Source organism: Vicugna pacos, unplaced genomic scaffold (genome assembly GCF_048564905.1).
Source record: "Vicugna pacos unplaced genomic scaffold, VicPac4 scaffold_20, whole genome shotgun sequence".
NCBI classification, from domain to species: Eukaryota; Metazoa; Chordata; class Mammalia; order Artiodactyla; family Camelidae; genus Vicugna; species Vicugna pacos.
In genome coordinates, this window is record NW_027328741.1 from 32568952 (window position 1) to 32576646 (window position 7695).

The 7695-nt window shown below is 31.7% G+C and overlaps 1 long non-coding RNA gene across 2 annotated transcripts; it reads right to left on the reverse strand.

Annotated features, from left to right (window-relative positions):
* Positions 1-1744: 1744 nt before the first annotated feature.
* On the reverse strand, positions 1745-3352 carry LOC140694204 (uncharacterized). 2 transcript variants are annotated; one of them, XR_012069955.1, is made up of 2 exons: positions 3142-3352; positions 1745-2071 (listed from the first exon to the last, which is right to left on the reverse strand). It is a non-coding gene; the product is annotated as an uncharacterized lncRNA (long non-coding RNA). The 2 variants fall into 2 exon arrangements; XR_012069956.1 differs by having other exon boundaries at positions 3017-3258.
* Between the last annotated feature and the right edge of the window lie 4343 nt (positions 3353-7695).

The window sequence follows — 7695 nt, forward strand, 5'->3', positions numbered from 1 at the left end:
AAGGACATATTGGTGGAATGTTCCGTAAGCTTACCCTGGCCGATTTGCCAATTCTCCAGATTATCAAAGGCTTTATTCACAATTGGTGACACATTTTTAGGACTCAATATTGCCATTTCAGTCTTATCAGCTGACACTGGATGCATGATTATGACCAGAAGCCTTAGATACCCTGACATTGCCTACAAATTTTCCAGCATTTCAGGGCATTTCACATTCTGAAAATGCTTCACCTTTTATTTTAAGTAAAAGGGAATTACTCATAGTCTTCCATGAATATTTTATATTTCTTAATATCTGCAGAAATTTTATATTCTTGCAGTTGGACAAATTTTAAATTCTACCACCCTCACCTCCTTCTAGTCCGCACATTTTAGATTGTAATTTAGTTTCTGAATATGACCACCACTACCAAGGTTCAAGTACCTCTTAGATACTTCCTGTGTTATAGTTAGAAGTGGCAAAAGTTGTGTGGTGTCTATAAACCTGTATTAAATATATGCAATGGCACTGTCTCTTCTGGACAAAGCTCTGATTCTAAGAAGTAAATTAATTAGAAGGCAGTATAATTATTGTTATGGGGAAAAGAATCAGCTATTTTGGGGTGGGTGGGTGATAAAGAGACAGGAAAAAATCCAGCAAATGAGAATGGAATGCTTTAGGCCCCTGGAGGCATGAATTAAGAAGAAAATAATACTTTGTCTCCTGTACCTACCTCCACTTACTGTCTTGAATGACTAGTCCCTGGGCTATGAAAAGAGCTAGTTTGTGGTGAAGAGTAAAGACCATAACGAAATAGTTTGAAAACCATGAGAGTTTTGTTGTTTCAGGAAAGTAGATTTTGCTTAAAGTCAACATGTATTTTTCATTCACTAAATAATAAAATGCATCTTGTGGCATGTGCTGTGCTTACTTTGCTGGTATCCAAGTTAGACAAGGAAAGTTGGATAGACAGAAAACATCTGGAGGAGGTGGTTTCTGTGCTGAGACTGGGAAAATCTAAGTAGGTAAATGGAGGACATCCTAAGTCCAAGGATGAGTTGGAGCAACAGTTTTGAGGTTGGAGTTAATATGGTTGACAAGCATTTTCCTGGATATATCTCCAGATACAGTGAAACATAAAGATATTCCAAGGTAGTCAGATGCCAGATCTATAAAGAAATGACTAAACTATGTTGAGATGTGGACTTAGATTTGGAAAGGCTTTAAGTGCCCCTCTGAGGATGTAAGCATATCTTTGGCTGGCATATAAAAGTAACATTAAGTTTTCACTAGAAAATATAGTGCAGACCCTTGAGGGGAGGAAAAGAAAGCACCAATTGAAATGCATTGAGAACAGCACAAAGAAGATCATAGGAAAAATTGCTTCTTAAATTCTTCCTCATGCTGACTGTGCCATCTGAGACTACATCACGTGACTGTTATGATTCCAGGGATGACATAATAGAGACCATGATTCCTGGGTCGGTTCCTGCATTTATCTCCTGTTCCAACCTATCATAATTTAACACTTTAAATACTTTCCAGAATCAACCAGAAACCACTTAGTACTGTTCCCTCTCTCCATGTTTTTGTCTTTTTCCAAATTCTTCATTTTCTCTTCTTCCTTACAAGAAATTATATAAATTTACTCTCATATTGTTCCATCAAATGATCATATCAATCAAATATCTCTTTTTTTCTTTAAACACTAACTTAGTCTCGCGTTTAAATCTTTACTCTATTTTAAAAAATATAAGGACAATACAGGTACACATTTATATTTATTGTTCAAATAAGAATATTGCAGATATATGTCGACATTTGCCAACATAAATTTTAATCTTTGCTATCCTGCATAATCTGGTAGTCCTCTGGTAGATCAATTGTAATTAGGATGACGTTATTAAACTGAAGATAGCTGATGAGTTGACCTTGAAAGTGAGGTAGCTGATGTATCAGCTATCACTGGCACTGGAAACCGTGGGTTTCTCCCTGGTTGAAGTTTAGAAAAACGACCTTCATTGGCAGATATGTTGTGATATCTATTTGGAAAAGTAGAAGGCTCCACCATCAGTCCAAAATAATTGCCCTGTATGGGAGACAAGATGCTGTAATGAGAAATAGAATTTGTAGTTGTAATGAAGTTCACAGCACGGCCATTTGCTTCAGTGTAGCTGCTTTGGGAATGCCTGTGGATAGTGGTCAACTGATTTAAAATAGCACGTTGATCCACTGCAATTTGTTCTCATGGTCTAACTGACACTGATGATGAAGGAGAAATCACCTCTGATCGGGGTATTTGTATCACCAATTATGTGGCTAGTAGAGGGCTTTCTGTTAAGAGGCATGTTTAAATTTGGAGAAGGTAAAAATGCACTTTCTCCACTAGTGTCAGCCACAAAATCAGAATTATGATTATCCATATTACCCCCTCCTATAAAGTGCTTCTTGTTGAAATCTTCAGCCAATGAAGATACCAGAGAGACATTTTTAATCCCAAATTTTATTTTTATCCTCACTAAAATTTGGGGACAGCCTCATTTAAAATTTGAAATATGGTAGAATTGCAGCTACAATGAAAGTAGAAATGTTTTAGTAATATTTTAAACCAAAATAGAAGACTACAATAAGCCTAACCTATAAAACCTCAGATTTCACGTTTACAATGCAAAGATAATATCAAAATATGAGCAATTCTGACTATTTTTGAAATTCCTTATTTCGTATATACACATTTAAATTATATAGTCATCAAATTTAAGAAGTTAGCATTTGCAGTAACGGTGAAAGCCACTTTTGAAAACAGCTTTAATATCTTTATTTAGATTTATGTTAAGATTCATAGTTGCTAGCAAAGTTTATCATAATCTTGACTACTTAAGGCAATATCCTCATTTTTATAAAAAATAAAGAATTATAGCCTTAGTAGTTTTATACAATTTTCAAAAACTTTCCATTTATATTACCATAAATTGATGTACAAAATTAAATTTTATATCTAAGTTACCAAGTGGTAACTAAACTTTGTGAATACCTTGCTTAAAATATAGACTTCTTTTTCTTCTGCTATAAAGACAGCTAGACAAGCAGATCTTTGAAAATTCTGCTGCAATTACCTAAACCCATAAAGCTTTAGCTGTATAACTAAATTTTTCATACTTCCAGGTTCAAATATTCTGAAAGGGGCCTTTCTTTCCAAAACTTCCATCTTAAAGACATCTTCATCAATCACTATGGAAGATCCATTATCATCCCACCAGACGGATTTAAATTGGTCACTCCCATACATTTTCCAGAGTTTTCCTGGAAATGTCAGAGAACGAAAATCATTATCTCCAACTGGTTCAGAGACACAATGTGTGTAATATGGTCTTTTTATCAAGGATCCTTCTGACAAAGTCAGAGAATCAATTTCTTCAATCATAGACCTCAAGTCCAAGTCCCCAGAGAATGTTTGATCACAAAATAGAGATCTACTGGAGTTTCCTGAACCAGTTGGCCCATCTTTAGGAAACTTATCTTGAATTTCTGAAGAAACAAGTGCCATTTCAAATAAATTTTTCTGCAGCTACTTTTCTATTCGGCATGGTTTTGAGCACTACAGCTTCAAATGCTGCTCTGGCAAGCCTGCACATTTAAACTGGTAGGCCATCACAATGGTTCTCAACCTGAGTAGCTGTGACATCACAAAACGTCTTGTCTCCTAGCAACCCAAGATTAACATTCAGCCAGTGTTTCCTTCTCATTCATCCAGTTAAAATGAATCATATAAGATGCTTATTTTTATAGTGTGATCTGCAAATATTATCCCCACAAAATCTTTTTAAATAATTTAATTTTGGGGTCTATGAAATAAAACCAATCTCTTCCTTTTGTACACAAATTTATACCAGTTTGGTGAACAGAGTATAAATAATGCTTAAAATAAATAAAATAATTTTAAAGTTTTGGAATTTAAAATGAAATTTGTGTAAAACTTGTACAGAAAATTTATAACTATTTCATTATCTTTTGTAATTAAAGTGAAACATAAGTTGATTTGGAAATGGAAGTAATTATTTATCTGTGTACCTTAAAATAGTAGCTCTATATTCAAAACATGAGTAGAATAAATGTCAGTTTTTTCGGTATGTTTATAAACAAATGGTAAATATTTATGAATTAAATTTAGAAAACTTTAATTAATCAAATTTAAGAAATCTCAAAGTGGGGAATTTTTGTTTTAAATTGTACTTCAGTGCTATATGTAAAACTAATGTAATTTAATATTCTACTTTAAAATTACACAAGAGAAAATCTTATTGTAAACATACAAATGTTTATTTTTGCCATTCTTTCACTTAGAGGTTTTTCAGTCCCTAGAAGGAATAAATTTTCCTGTCATTTTATAATCCATACTCTTTTGGATTCTGTTAAGTGCTCCAAAATGATGTTGATAAATACAATTATGCACAAGATCCTGGGTTCTATAAGCAGTGCCTCCATTAAGGGGCAAAGAAACAATTAAAAAACAAAGAAATAAGTGTACATGTGGGTTGGTGTGGAAAACACCACATAATGAATTTTAGGAAGCATTATTTTCCCAGTCCTGAATCAGTTGGCATTGTTAGTATAATATGGCACTTTAAGACAAGTGATTTGTGCACTAATTGTAAATAATAGCTATGTTCTGTATCAGTAAACTGAAGTAAATTCAGTTACCAAAAGTTATATTCTTATTTAGATAAAATTTCCATTAAACATAAGTGAAATTCAAAATGAGAGATAAAATTTTTAAATAAATAAATGTTCACTCAAGCTACAATGTACATTTTTCCTTCTGTATGTGTATATTACATTCTAAATAAATATTAGCAACCTGATTTCATGGCATATTATAAGTATTATAAACTATAGTTAGGTTTGGTTTAGTCCTGTTTCATAAATATTATTTAAAAAATGCAAATCAATATATGTGATACCATCAATTAAAAAACAGAGAATTCAAAAGTGACAATCTCAGAAAATGTAGGAAAATTGTTGACAGAAGTGATCTTAACTTTTGTATACAAAAAATTCTTAACAAATTTGCTTTAAATAAAATATAACTAAACATAATAAAAGCCATAAATTAAAAACCCATGACAAAAATCAAGTTAAATGTTAACATACAGGAAGGTTTTCCTCCGGTCCAGTAATAAGAAAAAGTAGCTCATTTTCACAAGTCCTAAATTACAGTACTCAAAGTCCTAGCCAGAACAACTTGTCAAGAAAAATTATATAAGGCTTACAACTAGTAAAAACGCAGTAAAATTTTTACAAATGACATAATTATACACAGATGGAAAACTCCATATACTCCTCCAGTGAATGCTAGAAATAATGAACAAACTTAGTAAACTTGCAGAATACAAAATCAATATACAAATATATGTTGCATGTTTATACACTAACATCACATTATCAGAATAAGGAATTAGGAAAACAGTTGTGTGTACATTTATACCAAAAAGAATAAAAAAGGGATAAATTTGATAAGTGAAATAAAAGATCTAAACATAGTTCTATAAATTAAAGGTGTAATAAATATAAGTAAACAAAAGAAATAAAAGATATTCTGTGCTCATGGATTGCATAAAATGTCAGAAAATACTCTAATCTATGTTTCACATGTTCAATCTCCCCAGCACTACATATTGAGGAGAATGTCTTTTCTTCATTTTATACTCTTGCTTCATTTTTCATGGGTTAATTGATCGTAGGTGTGAGGTGTTATATCTGGTTTCTCAATTCTCTTCTATTGATTGGTGTCTGTTTTTGAGCCAGAATCATGTTGTTTAAATTACTAAAGCTTTGTAGGACTGTTTAACATCAGAGAATATTACACTAATTGATTTAATACTCTTTTTCAAGTTTATTTTGACAACACATGATCTTTGTAGTTACACATAAATTTTGAAGTTATTTTTTTTATTTAATGCAAAAATCTCATGGGTATTTTGACATGAATTACACTAAATGTAGATTGCTTTGGGTAGTATGGTTGTTTCAACCACATAGTTTCACATCATTAACATAAGAGATCTTTTCATTTCTTTGAATCAGTTTTAATTTCCTTCATCAATGTTTTCTATTTTTTAACGTATAGTTTTTCATCTTATTCATTAGCTTCATTTCTATGTAGTTTTTACATATATATATAATTATATACATTATATTTGTAAACACATTTCCTGCACAAATACAACAGTCAGAAGACAGTGACAAGACATATTCAAAGTCCTGAATGAAAGAAAGCTGTAATCTAAAATAATTTATCAAGCAAGGCTATCCTTTAGAATAGAAGGAGAGATAAATAACTTCCGCAAAAGCAAATACTAAAAGAAATTAGTGACAGAAATAGAAATAATGAAAATCTACTCTAAGAAAAAAAGAAGCAGTATGCCATAGAAATGAGAAAGGCATTATTAAAAAGGTAATAGCTACAATGAATTACATTAGAATAAACATGATGTAAAAAAGAGGACATCAAAATTTTTAAGGGTTAGAGAGTGAAACAGGACAATACAGAGTATTTTCTTCTTGTTTCTGTTCTCTTTATGATGGGTTAGAATTTGTATTCCTATCAGTTAAAATAAACAGATATAATAACGGGTCAATATACATACAAAAGAGGTTAACCATAAGTCAAAAGCTTACAATGAAGTCACAAAGCCAAAAAGAAACAAAGATAATAAAAGAAAACTTATCAAACCACAAAAAGAAAAAGAAGTGAACAAAAAGGAAATACAAAATCAAATGGAAAATGTTCAAAAAGGAAATAAACACCACTCTCTCAATAATTATCACAAATGTTAATGCACTTAGTGATTCAATCAAAATATATATATTGTCAGATGGGATAATATAACAAGACCCTTCATTACGAAGCATACAAGAGACCCAATTTTGTAAGAGGAATACACATCAATTGAATGTCAGAAGATGGAAAAATATATTGCATGCTAATGGACATGACAAGAAAGCAGGACTAGCAGTACTGACTTCACACAAAAGAGACTTTACAAGAAAGGCCATAGAGAAAGATAAACAAGGACATGATATGGTGATTAAAGGAGAAATACAAAATGAGGGCTTTATACATATTAAGATATATGCACTCACAACAGGAGCACATAAATACATAAAGCAAATACTAATAGATGAAAAGGGAGAAATTGATGGGAACACAATCACAGTAGGAAATTATAACACCCCATTATCATCACCAGACTGGTCTTTCAGACAGAAAATTAATAAGGGAACAAATATACTAAAAGATATGATAAAATAATTGGATCTGGTTTATATTTTCATAACAGTACTTCTCCCCAAAACAGAATATACATTCTTTTCCAGTGCACATGGAATGTTTTCTAGGAAAGATTATGTACTCAGGCACAGAAGAAGCCTTAACAAATTTTAGAAGATAAAAATTATTTCAAGTATCTTTTCTGAGTATAATAACATGAAACTAGAATTCAATCACAGAAAAACAGAGAGAAAAAATGACAGCATGTAGATTAAACAACATGGTACTAAAACAAGGGGGGAGCTGATGAAGTAAAATAAGAAATTAAAAAAAACCCTTGAGAAATATGACAAAACACTATGCAAAGTTTATGGAATACAGTTAAAGCAGGCTTAAGAGGGAAGTTCATAGTGAAAAGGCTCTCCTCAAAGTAGAAGAGCAAC